We start from the raw sequence: 18,266 nt of genomic DNA on the forward strand, positions 1-18,266 counted from the left end.
GGAGGCTGATAATAATCCTGTTATACCTCCGCTGGGTTCCAGCACTATCCGCCATGGTTTATCCACATGCTGTTTCCCTCATAAATGCTTTTATTAAAATCTCCTCAAATAGCTAAATTCAAATGTGCCGTCTGATACCCTGACTGATACAAATGTATATGTTATAACAAAAAAAAAAAAATAAACTACAAAATAAGAAAAATTTACTCTATGACTTCTAAGCCAGTAGCAAAAACAGAAAAGAGATTGAACATAAGTACTGGATGTTCTAGCCAGAGCAATTAGGTAAGAAAAAGAAATAAAAGGCATCCAAATAGCAAAGAGAGAAGTTCAACTGTCCTTGTTTACAGACTACATGATCTTATATATAGAAAATCCTTATGTGTAAAAACTGATTCACACAACCATGTGGTGGAATCCCACAAACAATGCTGTGGGAAAGCAGCCAGTAAAAGAGTGTATACTGAGTTAGTCCATGTATACTGACTTGAGAAAAAGGCAAAACTAATAAAGTGGTAGAAGTCAGAATAGTGGTTATCTCTGAGGGCGGGTAGTGATTAAAGGAGAGGAAGGAGGGGATTTTTGAATGAAATTAATGTTCCGTTTCTTGACTGAGGTGCTGGTTGTAAAAAATCATTGCAATTTAATTATAATTTGTGACTTTTTCTGAATGTCTGTTATATTTTAATAAAAAGTTTACTAAAAAAATTTAACCATATACCAAGCCCTAATGGAAGTTTCTCAACACACCATATTCTCTGAGTCCAAAACATTTAAATGATAATAATAATAAAATAGTCATTAGACAGCAAGATGATAAAAAGTATAGACATTATAATTGAAAGAAAATTAAAAGAGCTTATAAATTATCATGAAGAATAGCTTAAAATAAAAATACACTTCATCATTTTTTTCCCCCCACAAATTAGATACAATGTTGGAGAGTGCAAAGGGTTAATGAAGCATTTTGCTGACAACTTGCTAATTAACTTTCTCATTTTCTATAATTCCATTGTGGATGGAGATTGTGGAGAAGAGGTAACAGAAGTAATTTGTTGGCCTTGGAAAAACTATTTAAAGGCCAAACCTCATAGTATTTTGTTCGGCCCTATTTCGTGGAAGCGGTCCCAACCTGTATCACATCCTTCTATCCCCAAAGCCAGAAGTTTTTAGAAGACATTTGCAAAAGCCCTTTCTGCAGGCAGCACCATGTCTCTTAGTGTTTTTTTTTTTTTTTTTTTTTTAAGATGACAAAAACAAATGGTCAACTTAGGAGAAATTAAGTTCAAATACTTGTGTTTATGTGTGTGCTCACACAAGTTACATGTTAGAGGGAAAGGAAGAGAATTAATAAAGATGGTCTGAATTTTAAAACTTTCATTGGTTGGTATTATGGACTGAATGTGTCTTCCCCAAATTCATATGTTGAAGCCCTAATTCCCAATATAATAACATTTGGAGGTGGAGCCTTTGGGAAGTAAGTAGGATTAGATGAGGTTATGAGGAAGGGTTCCTCATGAGATTAGTGCCCTTATAAGAAGAAATACCAGAGAGCTCTCCTCCCCTCCCAGCCTCCTAATCGCCAAGGAAAGGCCATGTGAACTCACAGTGAGCCATCTACAAGCCAGGAAGAGAACCCTCACCAGAAACAAAATTGGCAGGAACTTTGATCTTGGACTTTCCAGTCTCCAGAACTGTGAGAAAATAAATTTGTGTTGTTTAAGCCACTTGGTCTATGATATTTTGCTATGGTAGCCCAAGCAGACTAATACAGTTGGTTTCATCCAGACAAAACTGAAATCTAGAGACTCAGAAACAGATTTTCTAACACTCCCAGAGGCTTGCCAAATTCTAATCAATTGGCCGGCTAAATGTTGGAGATAAAATCGTCAGGCATGTGTGATACAGATTTGCAAATTTTTTTTTAAAATAAATAAAACTATTGATCCTCAAATACATTAGTTACAGATCAGTGTTATACTCTGCTTTGTGTTAAATGCCACTCAATGCTGACTTTTGTTATGATTAACATAAATATTTTTCATGTGCAGAAGATGATACACAATAGGTTGGAGGGATGTGATACTTGAGAATATACTCAAAGAATTTATATATTTTTTCATTTATTAGCTGTCAGTTATTAAGGAATGACAAATAACTTATTTAGAATATCATTGGGCATGTTATCTGAACACTATAGTTTGTCTTTGAGGCCCATCCTTGCAAATTAATTGGAAATAGCAATTTAATTTAAGTAGCTGCTTTGTTGACACCTGAGCATCTTAATGTGCAGAAAAACCCTTGGAAAGCCAAATATTTATTTACTTTCAAAGTAGTAAGAAAGAGCACCACCTTTGGAACTTAGCCTCGGATAGAGTCTCTGCTCTAATGAGATATGTGATGTCGGGGGAAACTCTTATGCCTCTCCAAACTTTAGTTTTCTTTTCAGTGAGAAAAGTAATAGTACTTTCAGTGTTGTTTAAATTTTAAGTGAATGATGCAAGTAAATTACTTAGCATTGTGCTAAGTAAACGCTCAAGAAGATTTAGCTATTATCATTCCATCATTATCATCATCATCAAATAGGAAATATTTGAGATAGTTGCATATTCTCCCTTTTGGGAACTGTTTAAATACATTCCCAAAATAATTAGACACCGATATGGTAACATTTAAATATAAAAAAATCCTAAGGCTAACTTACCTCTTCAAAATGATCCTTTCTTTTGCAGACAAAGGAACATTATTGCTGTGTGGACACCAAGATACATACAAGGTTTGCAAGGGCTTTTTCTTCTTGTTTTTGTGCTTTGTTTTATTTTTTTATTGAAGTATAACAAAATCTACAGAAGTGCTCAAATCACAGGTGTTTAATGAATTTTCAAAAATAGTGGTTCTCCTGGAGAGAGTTGGAACCCATTATATTAAGTGAAGTATCCCAAGAATGGAAAAACAAGCATCACATGTACTCACCAGAAAATTGGTTTCCCTGATCATCGCCTAAATGCACATTTGGGAATGATACCAATTGGATATCAGACTGAGGTGGGGGATGGGGGAGGGGATGGAGGTATGACTACATGATGAGTGCCAGGCGCACTGTCTGGGGTATGGACATGCTTGAAGCTCTGACTCAGGGGGATGGGCGGGACACAGGCAATATATATAACCTGAACTTTTGTACCCCCATGATAGGCTGAAATAAAAAAAAAACGAAAAAAATCCCAAAACCGTGTATATAGCTGTGTAAACAGCACCCAGAGCAAGAAATAGAGCATTAGTAGCCCTCCAGATACCTTCCTCTATGCATTACTTCCCAGAAGCAAAATATCTTGTCTTGTACCAATGTAGATTAGTTTTGCTTGCTTTTGATGTTTGTATAAATGGAATTATACAGTATGTACTAATTGTCTACTTTGTGTTCTTTTAAACATTACTATGTTTGTGAAATGTATCAAAGTGTTCACATGAACATAGGTGTGGTTTCCCTTGTCATTGCTATGCACTATTCCACTATGTAAATGTGACACAATGTATTTACCCATTCTTCGCTTGATGGCCATTTGAATATCTTCTTGCTTTGTGCTATTACAATTAGCTTTATGAAGAATGTTATTGCACAATTCTTTTGGGGAATATATGAGCACATTACTCCTGGGTATGTGTATAGTTGTGGAATAGCTGGGTCATAGGTGTGCCTATGTTCTACTTTAGCCAGTAATATCAAACAGTTTTCCAAAGTAGTTGTTCTAATTTTCAGTCCCACTCAGTATATGAGTGCTCCAATTGATGTTTTCTTGGTGATTTCTGTGTCTTTATTTTCATATAAATATACAATTGTTCAAACTATTTTGGGGAGTGTGTCTGATATGTCAATGCCCTTTCAAATGTGAAGTAATAATTTTGAGTACATTTTCAAATGTTTACTGGCCATTTGGGTATCCTCTTTTGTGGAGGGCCTGTTGAAGTCTTTTGCTCACTTTTCTACTGGATTGCCTGTTTTTCTTATTCATGTGTAAGAATTCTTTATGTATTCTGGATACAAATCTCCTGTCAGGTATATGTTTTGCATATAACTTCTCCAACTCTGTGGGTTGCCTTTTCACTTTCTTAATGGTAAATTGTTGAACAGAAGTTCTTACTATTATTATAGCTTATATTTTTCCTTCATGGTCTTTTCTTTTCCTGCCTTACTTAAGAAATTTTTGCCTACACCAAGGTCATAAAGATGTTTTCCTATGTTTTATTCAGAAAGTTTTATTATTTTACCTGTTACAATTAAGTTTGCAGTCAATCTGAAATTGATTTTTGTGTATGGTGTGATATAGGGGTCACTGTACAATTTTTTCAATGTATATATGCAATTGACCCTACACAATTTATTGAAAAGTTCATCTTTCTCTATCATAAGGCAATGCCACTATGTTGTAAGTCAGGTAGTATTTAATAGTATAACTGTAGGTCTGTTTTTGAATTCTCTAGTTTGTTCTATGGGTCTATTTGTTTATGATTGCATTGATACCAACACAATGGTCTTAACTTCTGTGGTTTTTAATAGATCTTGATTTCTGTTACTGTAATTCCTCTAGTTTTATTATTCAGAATTGCCTTGACTATACTTGCCCCTTCATATTTCCATATAAATTTTAGAACCAGTTTGATAATTTCATTTACAAATATACTGGCATTTTTTTTGGAATTGCCAATCAATTTTATGTAGAATTGACAAATTTATAATATTGATTCTTCAATTACATGAATACAGTATATCCCTCCATTTATTTAGATCTTTAGTTTCTTTCAACAGGATTATGTATAGAAGTTTTGCACATCTTTTATTAGACTTATTCCTAGATAAATGATGCTTCTGGTACTATTGTAAGGAGTATTATTTATTAAATTTTCTTTTCTTTTTTTTTTGATATATTCACCTTAAGTTCAGTGACCTTGCTTAAAGTGACATATTAATTTTAATATTTTTATAGATCCTACTGAATGTTCCTTCTATTTGTAATGCCTTCTATTTATAATGACAGTCTTATTCCTTCCTTGTAAAACCTTTTATATAAGTTAAGCCTCTCTCTACATCCTGCAAGTCTCTACCTAGCTCAACTCCTTTCCATCTATGATAAAAACTTGCACTTTGTGAAATGCAGCAGGGACACTGTCATGAAATAGAGGAGGAATGAAATTTATAATGACATCTCTGCCCTAAATTTTTAAAAAAATACCTTATTTTTTAAATGCTAAATATTTTTAATTCCTAGCACATGTTCACAACTACCAAAACATCTCCAGATAGTGCCAGGTTGTCTAGACTTCTTATTACCAATGATATTGCTTAGTTCCTTCCCTGGGTCTATAATTAATAAATAAAAACAAAAACTTAGTAAATCTGGTACTTGAAAACCAAGTAAAAGATAAAAGAAATGCATTATAAGATAAAAGGAAGTGCAAGGCACCACTAGGTAGCTCTTTTTATGGATAAAAATTTAGAGTTTGGACATAAAGAAGTTCAAGACATTAGGAGGAGCCAGAAATTGAAAGTCAGCTATTATGGAGAAGAAAAAGCCACAGAGGAAGGAACAATAAAATCAATCTGCATACAAATTCTTTCCTAGTCTTGAATAACTTCAGAATTACTCAAACACAGGAGAAGACTGCAATAAACCAGATAGAATGCACCAACTGGAAGGCTAAAAAGCTTAGCATAGATTTTAGCATCTTCTTGGTGCTATGGAAGCAGAAACTGCAGTTCAAGTTCCACAAATTATGAGAGACTTGAAAAACAACTCAGGCTCTTAGTTGTGACCTCAGAAGGACCATACCCTTGATAGGATTAAAATGATCTGGTAATATTTCACCTGTCTGCCAGGATAAAAATAAGCTCCTTTTTTGTATGACTATAACAACAATTAAAATTTATTCACGTTTCCATACACAATATGGCATTCAGTCAAAAATGCAAAGCATGATATAAAATAGGAACAACTGACTGGAAACCAGGAGAAATAGCAGATTTTAGAAATAGACCCATGGGTGATTCACTTAATGGAGTTTTCATACAGGAACTTTAAAATAACTGTGATTAATATGTTCGATGGAGCAGAGGATAAAAAATTTCAACAGAGACCTGTAGTCTATAAAAAAAGAGTAAAACTGAAGTTCTTTGACAGGAACATAAAATAACTAAAATTAAAATTTCCACAGATGGGATAAATAACAGTGTAGAAATAATAGAAAAGGATTTTTGAGCTGGAAGACAGTCAGTAGAAAGTTTCTATGCTGACACACAGAGAGAAAAAAGGATATAAAATATAGAAAGGAGTTTAAAAAACTTATGGCAAATTGTGTAAAGGAGTAGTGAACACGTAATCAGATTTCTAGAAGAAGAGGAAAAACTGATGGGATAGAAGCACTATTTAAAAAAAAAACTGAGGAGAATTTTTCAATAGCATAAAAGACATCAACCTACATGGTTCAAAAAGCCCAAGTCAAATGAATGCAAAGGAAATCATATCTAGTCACATAATAAAACTGTAGAAAAGAAAACATAATGATAAAAATGCAAAAGCAGTCACAAAAAATAAGGCATATAACCTTTGGGGAACAGCAGTAAGAATAGTGCTGACTTGTCAAAAAAAAAAAAAAAAAAAAAACCCTAGGAAAATTAAGACAATAGTAGCAACACATTTAAAGTGTTGAAAAATAAAACCTCAACCTAGAGTTCTATTCCTGGCCAAATAGTCTTCAAAAATGAATGTGAAATAAAGATATTTTCTAGACAAAGAAAATCTGAGAGAACAGTGCAGAAAAGAACAAAGAGCACCCCCCCAAATAAATGTATTATAAATAAGTATTTATTATAATTACAATGCATAGTTTAAAACATATATAAAAGTAAACTATATGTCAACGTAAGTACAAAAGACAAGGAGGTACATGGATTTAAACTGTTACAAATTTCTTGTATTATAAGTGGTGAATCACTTGAAATCAGAATTAAATGTCTAAAACAATTTTAAATAATTTTTAACAGGATCTGAGCTTATAATGTTGGCCAGCAATAAAGAAGCTTAGACTTTTGCACACACATACACACACATGCACACACACCAAAACCATTTTTTGATGAAGAGGTGGCAAAAATTTTATTATTTCAGTTATGTAAATTGTATTAAAAATTACAAGGAAAATACTTAAGATAGTTCACAAAAACTTAAAGATTTCCAATTAAGCTACCAAAAAATTGCCTGAAGAATACAAGATGTTTCTATTAATAATAATAGCAATGATTAGTTGATTCAAAATTGGAAAAATTTCAAGTTTTTTAAAGCTTCATATGAGTTGTATATTTTTATTTATTTACTTATTCATTTATTTATTTATGTATTTATTTACTGAGATAGAGTCTTGCTCTGTCACCAGGGATAGAGTGCAGTGGCGTGATCCTAGCTCACTGCAACCTTGAACTCTTGGGCTCAAGAGAATCTCTCATGTCAGCATCCCAAGTAGGTGGGACTACAAGCATATGCCACCATGCTAAGCTAATTTTTAAAATTTTTGTACAGATGGAGTCTTGCTATATTGCACAGGTTGGTTTCAAATTCCTGGCCTCAAGTGATCCTCCCCTCAGCCTCCCAAAATGCTGGGATTACAGGTGTAAGCCACCATGACTGGCAAGTTGTACAATATGAAACATTGCTGAATTAATGCTTTGGCTATGTCTTGCCTCAAAGATTTCAATTTTTAAAAGAATTATCAATTTGTATTCTAAAAATTTAAACTTGTGTCATTAATATTTTTGAATGTTTTACATTTTTCAAAGAAGGATTTCAGGTAGATATGAAAAATTAGTTCTATTACAATACATAATGTTCCAGCTAGGTTAAAAGTAAAAATTTACTGACATTTTGAAACAGAAGCCTGAGTTTCTATAATTGCTTCATTCTACTGCATGATACATATTGAAAATATTGGTGCTCCAGTTTTGAAGCAGACTTTGAAAAGTGTCATGGTTATGATTACTAAAATCATTTAGTACATATGTGAAAATGTTATGACTCATCTATTTCCAGTTTGTGTAACTGTTAAATAGAAGACAGTTAATTAGTGATATTGTATACTTCTCAAATGCTCATTGGTTGAATCATGGAAGTGTTTTACACAAATTTACTGCATTTTAAGCGATTCAATACTTTCTTAAAACAAAAGGAATACTAAACATTTAATAGTCAAAGATGAAAAATGACAGTGACTTATGTTTTCTCACCAATATCGCATCGCATATGAATGAGATAAATTTGAAGTTCTTAGGAAAGGAAAAGCCTATGTGTAACCTAACTAGACAGAAATAAGAATTTATGTTGAAATTGAAACTTTTCATTATACAAATCATCAATACTCATTTTATACATTTTAAACATCAGGAAATATAAAGAATATTTTAATTTTCATCAATAGAATTATGTAAATTGACTTTAAAATTTATCAGAAAAATTCAAAGAATGCTTTGTTAAAGTCCATAAATTTAGAGTCATCCTACAACATACGTAATGCTCTTTTGAATAAAATAATAATACTGTGTTGACAAAAGATTTAGTAAATTAAGTTAATTGGAAAGACATAATTTCAAAACTCATATGATTTTGCTTCAAATGGTTACTTTTGCTTCAAATTGTTCACTTTCTATTTTATGAAGCCCATATAATCTGATTTTGCTTCAAAATCATATGAATTCTCATAGAAAAAAACTTTAACCAGTTTTGTCAATATGGATGAGAATATAAAGGAAAATGATTTCTTGGTAGTCAATTCAGTTACTGGAAAATTTAAAAGCATATTTTAAATATCTGGTATATGAATCTACTTTTTCAACTATAAATTTTAAGAAATCAATATAAATTAAATAATTTAGATAAAATTTAGCATTTTCAGATATAGCATATGTAAATTACAAATGATTGTGAGAACTTAGTAAAAATAATATAAAATATATCATTAATAATTTAAAATTTATCAAATATTGAAACAATAATATTTTGGATATATTGGCTCAAATAAAACATATTATTAAATCAATTTCACATTTTTATTTTACTTCTTAAAATAAAGGTAAAATTATTTTAAAGATTTATAAAACTAAGATTTTAAAATTACATAGGTAGCTTATATTATATTTCTATTGGACAATGCTGATATAGGTGATTTTTATGACAGTATTAAAGGATTAAAACCTAACTGACATTCAGAGATCACTTTATTCAACTATTTCAGAATACACCATTTTTTCAAGTGTTCATAAAACATTTACCAAAATAGAACATATTCTGGGTCAAAAAGTTACTTTCAACATATTTCAAAAGTTTCAATTACATTATATGAAGGTTTTTCACTGACCACAGTAGGAGTAAACTAAAAATTGCCACCAGAATATAAATGGGAAAAATCTTCATATGCTTGACAATTAACTAATATACATATTAATGAACAATGAGTCAAAGGGGAAATTACAGGATAAATTAGAAAATATTTTTAGCTGAATTAAAAAAGTGACATCAAAACCTATAGGATGTAGCCAAAACAATCCTTAAAAAGGAATTTATGGCTCCAGATGCATATGTTAGAACAGTCAAAAGGTTGAAATTTAGTAATCTAAACTTCTCTCTCAGGAAGCTAGCAAAAGAACATCAAATCAAACCCTAAAGAAAGTTAATGGAGTTAAGAGAAGAAATCAGTGAAAATAAAAAGTAGACCAACAATAGCAACAGCCAACAAAATCAAAACTTAGTTTTAAAAAAAAGAGATAATAAAATTAATGAAACTCTAGTAAAAAAAAAAGAGTGGTTTTTAAAGGATAAAACTTGAGTGACATTATTAGAAATAAAAGGAGGCATCATTACAGATCCTACAGACAATAAAACCTTAAGAGAATGTTTTAAACAACTTTATTCCAATTCATTTAGATAACATGAAAAATCCCTTGAAAAACACAACTTAACAAAACTGAAATGGAAAATGGAAAGAAACGGAAAAATCTGAAATATTCTATATCTGTTAAAGTAATTGAATCTGTAATTGAAGTCTTTCCACAAAAAAAAATTACTGGTTCATATGGTTTTGCTGATAAATTTTTCCAAGCATTCAAAAAAGAAATATCAATCTTACACAAACACTTCCAGAGAAGAAAGAAGAGAGCTCACTTTCTAATTTATTTTATGAAGCCAGTATAACCTGGCATAATAAAATTACAGAATGAAATATAGCACTTCCTTAAAAATTAAGAACTCTGATGATTAAAATACAACTTTAGGAAAATGAAAAGATAAGTTGCTGACTGAGAGAAAGTATTTGCAATATACATATACACAACAAAAATTGTATATCTATAATGTTAAGGACTCCCACACATCAATGGGAAAAAGTAGACAATTTAAGGAAAAAAATAGTTAAATGATTGGATAAGACATCTCACAAAAGAAAATATCCAAATGGCTAATAAGCAGATCAAAAATTGATAAACATGTTCACTCATCAGAGAGATGGAAAGTAAAACCACAATGAGGTACAGTATAACAGAATGCCTAAAATAAAAAGGGAAAAATGGTGTTAGTGACAGTGTAGAGAAATTGTAACTCTTGTATGCTGCTGGTAAGAGTATAAATTTTCACAGTTAATTTTGAAAAACTGGTGTTTTTTATTAAATCTGAATATATGGCTAACCTATAATCTAAGTATCTACTCAAAGAAAATGAGTTACCATGTTCACCCAGACATGAATAGGATATTCATAATCCTGATATGGAAACTACCCTAAAGTTTATTAATAATAATGTGGGGAAAGAAATTGTGGTATATTCAACAATAGAATAGATCATAGTAATAAAAAGAATAACCCACTGCTACATGTAACAACATGGATGTTTCTCACAGCTATAATGTTGAGCAAAAGGTGCCATACACAAAGATTCCATTTATGATTCCATTTGTATGAATCTCAAGAAAATGTAATCCATGGTAAAAGAAATCAGAATAATAGTTTCCTGTAGGAGTAAATTTACTAGAGAAGTACACAAAGACTAGGGGGTACTGCAAATGTCCTATGTTATTATGTGTATAGTAGATGCTCAAATATAAACACATGTAGAAAAGTCATTGTGTACATTTAACATCATATACTTTTCTGTGTGTATGTTATACCCTAACTTTAAAAAAAGGTAAGAATAGTAATCATGCCCAATTTTGAAGATTAAAGGGGAGAAAATGCTAACCAAACATTTTTGTTCTCAAACCCTGAGAATACATAGAGATTCCACTGTGGCTTTTCTATTGGCTCCCCTGTACAGTATTTCCTAAATCCATGTAGCTTTTACAATTAAATGATCGTTTTTAGCCCCTCTCTTCTTCTCCAGAGCCCCTTCCAATTGTGGATTCTTTGGGCCACAGAAAAAATCTTCCACCATGTCCTGCCCACTCTATTTCTTCATCTCTTTCACTGTGCAGCTTTTTTGCAATGTTACTCAAAAGTCCTAAGCCAGCTTGCATCCTCCATCTGCTTCGCAGACTCAGAAAACTTATGGCTCAAAGAGTCAGAGCAGGATAGCATAAAGGGTGTAAGAGCTGCAGAGTGAGAGCACCTGCGTGAGATTCTGGCCTTGCCACTTATTGGCTGGGATTCTGTGGGTAAATCCTCCGACCTTTTTGACACTCAGTCTCCTCAGTTATAAAGTAGCCTTCCATTTTGTAGTTATTGTGAAGTATCAATTTACACTCAGTGGAGTGCCTGACATGTAGTGAACGCTCAATAAATATTAGCTATTGCTACCTCACATTGTGATGTAGCCTTGATGACCTGGGAGATTAAAGCAGACAATGTGCACTATGTGGATCCAAGACTTACACTTCAGGGGGCCTGTGTGCCAGTGCTCAGAGACTATTATGGATTCCATGTGGCACAGACCACCACACATCAGATTAAAAATAAGCTCACAACCACGGCCTGTCCTTAATAATGACTAGAACTTCCTAGAGGGTACCTTGAAAATGATGCACAGCAAAGTCATCTTGGGGCTACCTGTGCTATTTCTTTTGCAGCCATCTTGAATTGATCAAAAGACAGACAGCAGGAACCAAGACTATGCTGTGTTTCCTTGCAAAAGAGGACACCTTGTCTCCTAATTTTGTGTTATAATGGGTAACATGTCCCAAAGCAATACCACAAAAAGTGTATTCCTAATTGAGTATCACATTGGGCAAGTTACTTAGCTTCTCTGTGCCACAATTTTCTTGTCTGTGAAATATGGATTATAAGAATATCTACCTCATAAGGTTGTGGTGAGAACAATGCCTAGCACAAATTAAGCCCTCACTAAATCTATCATCACCATCACTGTTGTTGTTGTTGTTGTTTATCATCACATCTTGTGGTAGTAATATCCCACCTTGTAATTTCTTCTCTGTTAGAACTACAGATCCATTATCCACCCTTTTCTGCTCTGTGCCCTCAGAGACCCCAAAGACTGCATCACCTGGGCTCCCCTGTCCTCTGTCTTCCAGCTCAGTTTGGCAATGGGAGGCAGCAGCAGGAGAACAGAAGATAGAAGAATAAAAATCAGGGTATTTCTTTCTTCTGTCCTCTCTGCTCTCCATTTTGGTCTTGGCTTCTCACCTTGACCCACGCGGCTCATAATGTCAGCCTCTTTTTCTATGATTCTGGCTCTCCCTGCAATCCAGTAGTATTTTGTCCTCTCTTTCTCCTTTCAACAGGGCAGTGGTAATGGTTTCCCACTGCTGCTGTTGTCTGGTGGACCTCAGCTTCGCTTGTTGCTTTTCTTACCCCCTGCTCATGTTGTTACAGATAGTCTCTTCAATAAATTCTCATTGGCTAAGCCCTTATGAGTGAAAACTGACTTCTTACTGAGGTTTTTAAAAATTTTATAGAGTCAAAAACATGAAACTACTCTGATGTCTTTCTCACTGCACCCTCCAGATTCAGCCAGGAATCCATGGAAAATGGGCCACAATCAATTTCAAACTTCATACCATATTAAAAAATCACCATTCCTTCTGAATCTGAGTCTGTCTTCTTTGATCCAGCTTACATGTCTGAATACTTCTCTGAAGATGGGTCTTCTCGATCTCATGGGCACTTCTCATGGATCTCTTTGACCCACGGCATCTCCCATGTAGGCAGGAAGGACAAGCATCCAGAGCTCTGTGCAAATTAGAGGGGCAAAAATGTCTCCTCTGGATGGACCAATTAGAAAAAGGCACTTTTTCTAGGTTGACCAATCAGAAAAAGCATGTCCTCTAGGCTGACCAATTGGAAAAAGGTATTACCTCTGAAGGACCAATTAGAAAATGGCAGTGCCTTTGGAGTGAACCAATTAGAAAACGATGCTCTTCCTAGTCTAGGCCTTTGCTACCCTGCTGGGCCATTGTCTGGGCAAATGGAGGTAGTTTGCATTTTAGTTCTAACATCCCCTTGGGCAGCTGCTTCCTGTGAAGTTTCAGTGTTCAAGAGTTAAACCAAAGTGTTTTGCTGCAAATAGTGTTCTTTCCCTCCATATTGTAGGAAATAAAATGGGAAAACTATTGATTTTTTAAAATTCAATTTTACTTTTTCTCCTAAATTCTACTTGATATTTTGGTGCCTGCTGCTAATGTTTATACTGTAATCTGATAAAGATGGTATAAGTTTTATCTCAAGAGTATGTTTAGTAACTTTAAGTTTACTGTAACACTATTCTATGTGGCTCTGTATTGAACACCATGACCTCCAATCTTCTATTACCTGAACGTATTTGATAAACCTAACTTAAAATATGCTCTTAATGGAATAAGATCAGACTCAATTTACTAATGAACCTTTAAAACAGATACATAAAAAAAATGTGGAAAAACCTATATAAAGGACGTGCTCATTTTAAAACGTAAAATGAACACAAACAAAATCCTAAAGTGTATCAGAGTTTGAGAACTATGTATTAAGGGAAAATGGTTGCTATTGAGGTTAAACTATGATTTTTGTATACTTTTATTCCAATTGTATCCAAATTATAATTCCCTTAAATAAAACCTAAAATATTCTGAATATGCTTGACTAATTATTTATTGTTTACTGTCATATTTATGTAAAAAATTAAAACTAAGTTAATGCTAAGTAGTAGTTATACTGAGCCAACATACGTGTATATTCTATTATTTATCTCCTTCAGGCCAGTAATAAAGTAAAAGTGCACTATTGTCCAGATGCCAATAATACATTAAACCAAATCAATGTTCAAAAACAACATTTTAAACATTTTTCACACCTTCATAGACAGCAATTCAATTATGTGCACTTAAATCTACAATATTGTAAATGTTCATGAGGATGCTGTTGCCATGAAAGGAGATTTTTTTCTCATAATGAAATCTTCAGAATTTAAGTTTATGTGGAAATTTAATATTTAAGACATGATAGTTAAACATGTCCATGTGAGATTATTAGGCTGCTGTATTAAGCAAGGTAAACTAAATTTTTGACCTCTGGAAAACTATGGTCCAACAGACTTGTGTCATTTATTTTTTGGAATACAAATTCTCTCCGAGTTGACACTTTTCTTCATTTAGTTTGTAACCTAAACATGAGAATCTATGACACATTTTTTGATTTGCAATTTTTATATTTATTTTGATAAATTGACTTATGAAATGACATATTTTAACTTTATGGCAGGAAATGTCAGTTTACAAGTTAAATAATTTCACGTATTTTCTTATGTGAGAGTTGAATTTGATTTTATAAATCTCTTTTTTGGGGAAATATAAGAAATAAGTCCAACTAAGTCATTTGCATTCAATTCAAAGTGAAAAGTACTGCAGATTTAACTTGATTCTCTCCAAAACATGGCCTGTTGGAAGCTCATGCTGGGGTGCTTAGTAGACACTTATATAAGGAAATAATCTCTACTTATATGTTTAACAGTGTGTTATAAAACACGTGGATATTGAAAGTGTCATTGTCATACTTGATGTTTAGGTATCACAAATTCAAAGCAAATTCTTTAGCAACAAGGTACAAGGTACCTGAGATGGCTTAGCAACTAGGCAAAGAAAACACTGAATTGCCGTCTATGAAGATGTGAAAAAATTTTAAAACGTTGTTTTTGAAAAAATGTTTAAAATGTTGTTTTTGAACCTTGATTTGGTTCAATGTGTTATTGGCATCTGGACAGGGGGATCAGTCAGAAATACTGAAGTTATTTCATATTTTCTGGTTTCAAAGTGTTTTAGTATAGGAATTAGGGACTTAGAACTGTTGGGAAAGCTGAGAAGAGAAAGTCAAGGAAACTATCATCCATGATCTCAGCCTGAAGCACTGAAAGTGGATGCTCTTAAAAGTCGATTGGGAAGTGGCTGGGATTTCTGCCTGAAGCAGCAAAGCAATGATTCTCAAGGATGTGCCAAGAATCGACTGTGAATTTCACATTGGCTGGCAACTGACTTCAGAGAATAATGGCCTCTTCTCTTCTGCCATCCAAATCTCGTTTGAGGGCTTCTCATTGGAGAAAGCTATTCTGCAACCACACAGAAAGGGTATGCTGGGAAATTTAGTCCTGGCTTCTTCAGGTGAGCTTGGAACAGGGTGTTGGTGCTGAGTTGACCACAGGCAATTAATCACACAGAGGGATGCTCCTCTTCTATTTAGGCATGTAAAATTACTCTTATTCCCCAGTTTTCCAAATTTTAAAAACTATTGTCCAGGATAAATAATATTTTGAATTTTGGAATACACGAATCTCTCCCTAAATGGAAAAAGTTTAGTGGGAAAATTTCTCCTGTAAATTTAAATGTTATATGCAAAGTTGTCCTATTCAATAGCTATAGAAATTAAGAAACTGGATTCTATGTACATAAAATGTAGTCTCCCCTTAGAAAACTTCAAATCATAGACAAAAATGATTTTCAACGGGGGGCACACTTTCCTAGAATAAGGTCTGACAGAAATCTGAGTTAGTAAGGAGAAAGTAGAGTATAGTTTGAAGTAGTTTATAAAAGTTATCATTGTTTTGATGTGGTTTTATTGAAGATATTTAATTCATATTGAAATTTAAATCACATTAAAGAAGATTTAATATGTTTATTCACTGGAAGCATAGGTTACAAAAGTCTAGAGACATTGATACAAAGGGCCGTGCTGCATAGGTCCTGAAATTGCTTAGGGCCAATCCTGCCTGTGAAAGAATCTTCCTACCTGCCTCAGAGGATGCAAAGAGGGGTGGTCTGGACTCTTCTGGGGCTGAATAGGAAATTGGGGCATTATTGTTAGTTATATCTATACAGGCTGAGGTAAGGCTCATTACAGTGAGAAATGAAGCCTCCTGGCACCTCCTATTTCTGAGGACTCAAGAGAATTCACCTGCTTTCACCTGTATCTCTTTGCAGGTTCTTCTCTGATTTATTATTATATTTTCTGAACATAATAGGAGCAAAGAGGGGGACTTTTTTTCTCATATTGTTTTTTAGTATTTTAGGGTCTTAAGGGAGGTGATAATTAATTCTGTCTCTTCCTTCTTACTTCTAAGTTCAGATTCAATTAAGAAAATGGCCATACAAGTTAGAAAGATGGAAATAAAAATATTAGTTATATTACTAAGGTTATTTGGGGATGGAAATTTGACCTGTGGACAAGAATTGGTATTCCTAGATACTTCCCCCACATCTGGAAATTGCAAGGATCATCTAAGAAAGAATCTGGACCTGTAGAGCAGGCACATTTACACATTTACCCAGAACTTCTGCCTTCTTTGTTCAACCCTGTCTTGGCCTGATTTTCCCCAGAAAATGAAGATTCTAGTGCATGTAGTTTATTTGGGAGAAAATGCAGCAGGTGAGTGGAGAGTGGCTATAGGGAAGGGGAGAAAGCCTATATCATGGTGCCAAGCCAACTAGCCCAGTGGGAAACTGTGTCTTTATCCCACAGGGAAACTCTGCAGACAGATATAAAGCACATGTTTTATCATTATCCCTCCCAAGAGACAATGCAGCTGGAGTATTTAGTGATAGAGAAATTCTCCCAGGGAGTATTAATTTCTACTCTTTTCTGTGAGTGCCTAGACAGACAGGCCTTCTGTGGTTGGAATAAAAATCTCTTGGGCTCAGAGATGGAGACACTGGCAGCTGGAGGTGGACCAGAGCACATGGATACGGTAGGAGGAGAGGGACACATATGGGGCACTGATGATGTGTGCTGCAAGCCCTGTAAAGAGTTCGGAGAGAGACTGGTCTCCAGACCAGCTTCTGGAAGGGCTGCCATGAGCTCTGAGCCTGACTCAGAGGAGGTGAAGCAGAGAAATCTGAAAACTTCTTGTAGGCAGGCAGATCACAAACATGGAGAGAAAAGAAGGGGCTGGGCCACTGAAGTCATTCCTCATTTATTGAGAAATTGGGAGGGGGAAGAGAGAAGGACTGAAGTACCTGCTCAGACTGTTCCCTCCAAGAGAGAGGAGCAGAGGTTTTCTATGCCACAGGTCAATGTAGGAAAAATGGGGAAAGGAAAAATAGGGTACTAAGGAGTAGTACAGGGATGTGAAAGTTAGAATTATTCCTTAAAAGGTGAAAATAGTTGTTAACACCAACTCTAGACAGGAAATGTGTGCAAACGACATAAGGCTTCATCTTTTTAAAAGAGGTTAACAAGGCAAATATAGGCACTGAGGTCCTCATATACACATTGGTCATCTTTTTCTATCTCTAGTCTCTTTACTATCAACTCTTTCAATCACTTTCCTCTCTGCTCTTCTACTTCTTTCAGTCATCAAAGCTTTATTGCCATGGTCATGATATCTAAACCTCCATAGGTTACATTTGATGGGCAGGGAGCAGGGCAGAGAAGGAGACAGGGGAAGTAAGTTCTGACAGTGTGATGTTTGCACCAGTGCTGAGGATAAGCAAGGGTGGTTTGCAAGAGACAACTGAGAGATAAGTAGCTGCTACAGTGACTAGAAAGGAGAGTGGCAGACTGGATAAAGCCTTAGGTTTGTTACATACTTATGTTCTTTATCCTTTTAAAATAGGTAAATAAATAATACATGTATATTATTACTGCAAGTCCAGTTCATAAGATAGTAGAGAGGATAAGCTACTGTAACAAATTCACATGAAAATGCAGTGGCCTTTCTATGGTCTGAATATTTGTGTCCCCTCACAATCCACATGCCCAATGTGCTAGTATTGAGAGATATGCCCTTTAGGAGGTTATCAGGTCAGGAGGGTGCAGGTCT

The sequence above is a fragment of the Lemur catta genome, chromosome 13 (assembly GCF_020740605.2).
Source record: "Lemur catta isolate mLemCat1 chromosome 13, mLemCat1.pri, whole genome shotgun sequence".
In the NCBI taxonomy this organism is placed as follows: domain Eukaryota; kingdom Metazoa; phylum Chordata; class Mammalia; order Primates; family Lemuridae; genus Lemur; species Lemur catta.